This window comes from Zerene cesonia, chromosome 3 (assembly GCF_012273895.1).
Source record: "Zerene cesonia ecotype Mississippi chromosome 3, Zerene_cesonia_1.1, whole genome shotgun sequence".
Taxonomy (NCBI): Eukaryota; Metazoa; Arthropoda; class Insecta; order Lepidoptera; family Pieridae; genus Zerene; species Zerene cesonia.
In genome coordinates, this window is record NC_052104.1 from 9,271,717 (window position 1) to 9,274,478 (window position 2,762).

At 35.3% G+C, this 2,762-nt stretch overlaps 1 protein-coding gene across 2 annotated transcripts in view; it reads right to left on the reverse strand.

Moving 5' to 3' along the window:
* LOC119837575 (vesicular acetylcholine transporter) overlaps positions 1 to 2,756 on the reverse strand; it is a 59,587-nt gene extending 56,831 nt beyond the window's left edge. For both annotated transcript variants that reach the window (XM_038363208.1, XM_038363219.1), the window contains exon 1: positions 2,480 to 2,756. The gene's annotated coding sequence lies outside the window, so the exon portion shown is untranslated. The remainder of the gene's footprint in view (positions 1 to 2,479) is intronic.
* Positions 2,757 to 2,762: the final 6 nt, after the last annotated feature.

A 2,762-nucleotide genomic window follows, 5' to 3' on the forward strand; every position in this document is an offset into this window, starting at 1 on the left:
AGTAATAAATGTTATTTGCAGTTAACAATTTTCTTTTTTCTTTATTACAATATTTATGGCAAGACTAGGTAAATAAGATTTTAAGTGTAATCCCCTTACTATGAAACAATGGTTAGGAACAACAGCGATATTTCCCCAGTCACATGGTAGGGGGTTCGATTGCAGGGCGCTCTCGGCAATTTTGCCTAATTTCTGTCGTAATTGTATTTATGTCGTACACTAATTGCATTTTGTTTAGAGCCTATTACAGGGTTAGGGCAAGATATTATTCAGAATTATGGTGTTTCGGGAAATATTTTAAGTCATCCTTCTTCCGTGCGTCTCCGCCACACAGATTGTCACACTACGGCCCTCGTTTATTTATAAGCGGGTATAAAAAAATCATGAAAAGATCTTTAATTTCTAATATATCTTGTAATTAAAATGTATGCTCGCGTAAAATCAAACACACTTTTTTTATTTTTATCTGGCTTTAAAAAGGAGGTGGTTTCAATTTGACTGTATTTCGTAAAACTGTGAACGTTTACTTCAGTAAATAATATACCAATACAAGTCTTAGGTACGGACAAGGCTAACATTATTAAATAAGAAAAAAAAGAGAGAGAAACATAAACCCACAAATTTACACTTTTATAAAGTTATTTAATGAAACTAACTTTAAAAATATCAAAGATAAGTCCAACTCTCAAGATCAAAAATGAACTACTACATTTTCTCCAGCAGAATCGAGGACGACAGCTCCCACGTGATGGGAGCCAATCATCCCTTTGTAAGCAAACTTACAACTCTGCAAGTGACGGCCTCAAATTGCCTGTCATCGAGGAACTATTACCGACATGTGATGTTAAAAGTATCCTGTGATATAGTGTGAGAGATTAATGAGAGTAGGATTTAAAAAAATACTTAATTATTTTTAATTAAACATCCTATCCTACTAATTATAAATGCGAAAGTTTGTAAGCATGTGTGTGTGTTTGCTACTCTATCGCGCAAAAACTACTGAACCGATTGTAATGAATTTGGTGCGTAGACAGCTGGACAACTGGAATAACATGTAACTTTTTATCCCGATATTCCTACGGGCTACGGAATTACGCGGGTTAAGCCGCGGGGCGTAGCTAGTTAGTCATAAATTTAGTCAAATAAAATGATCGGATGAATCCGTTACAATAGGAGATGCAATTACAATTTCAATGCGAATAAGAATACACATTGAGTGTAACCAATCATCTACGGATAAAATGTTTACCGATAGCTGTAACTGTCACTGTCTTCTTTTTTCTTTTGCCTATGGCCGTGGCCGTTTGGGATCGGTCCCAAAAAGTCACTAGAGTCTTGTGATATAAAGTAAGATGTAAGGACCATAGACAAAAAGAAGTTAAACGTTTCATTACGTGGGTAGATGAACATGATTTTTGTTTTCCTTTGCCGTATATACCCTCCTATTTTTTCAGTGAGAAATCTCGTGTCAATTTAGACATTTAATTTTTTTATTAATTTGTACAGATAAAAACTGGAATTTCGTCTGACTCAGATTTTATTAAGCTTATTAAATTTTCCAATGAGGTAAATTTAACATTTAAAATATTTATTACGTTTATTACATTGTAAATACTCAGTTTCTGTTACTCAATTTAATTATGTGCATTTCATACGTTTTATATTCATTAAATTAAGGTGTCACTGCAACGCACCAAAAATATTTTTCGTTATATTACACGGGAAACCATAATTAATAGGTATTATTCTACCTAATGTAAGAGTTCTCGTTAATAGCTATAGAAAAGACCTCATGCAGTAAGCTCTATATATTCTTATTAAAAACATTGAAAAAAATCACGCTACACGACTCATAAAGAAAATACTTCACAATAAACTTGTAATAAATATAAGAACACTCCACGCGACACGCGCCTGCACTAAAGGTCAAACGAACTATTAACCATTTTAAAAAGGCAAAAATGCGAAGCTTTCACGAAACTTACAAGACACGACATCTCCCAAGTCCCTAATAGAGTACACGCGACCCTTGCACGATAGCATACACCCGCGCCTCCCGTGTTTGCCTGTTGTGTAACTATTGTTTTAGTATGTTTGCACATCGTTTGCTCCCTTCTATTATATTTAACAAGTGATTCGTGTTTTGATAACATCCCGGTCTGTTCTAATATTGGATTGTATTTAATATTTATGTGACTCGTTCCATTGTTGTCTATAATAGACTATAATAAATAAGAAATTATATTTATTTGAAAGTTCATTAATTTTATAAAAAAATACGGTGCTATTCCAAAAAGGTTTAATAAATACCAGTTTGGTAAGGACTTTTAAATGACAAATTGTTTTTCTGCATAATTACGCATTTAATTTACTTTCATAACAATAAAAGATTGTATACTGATTAAAATATATATGAATATATTGCCAACAACATTTTAAACGCCGAATATCGCTAAATTAAAAACTTAAAAGGACTCACCTGTATCTCTCAGCTGGAAAGAGCCGACCTTGTTAGTCAGGTAACCCCTGATGGAGCTAGCGACACGCGAGGGCGAAGCCGCTGCGGCGCCGCCCCGCAGCGCGCCCTGCAGCCGCCCGAACAACGCTCCCCCCTCGTCCTCCACGGTCGAGCCCCAGGGGGCGACTGCCCCACGCGACAGATAAAATCGAACACAAACTTTTAAAATTTCAAAAATCGAACGCCTCACTTGGCTATACAATCTAGTCGGCTATGAAATCGTGTATAATCTGTGCTTATTACT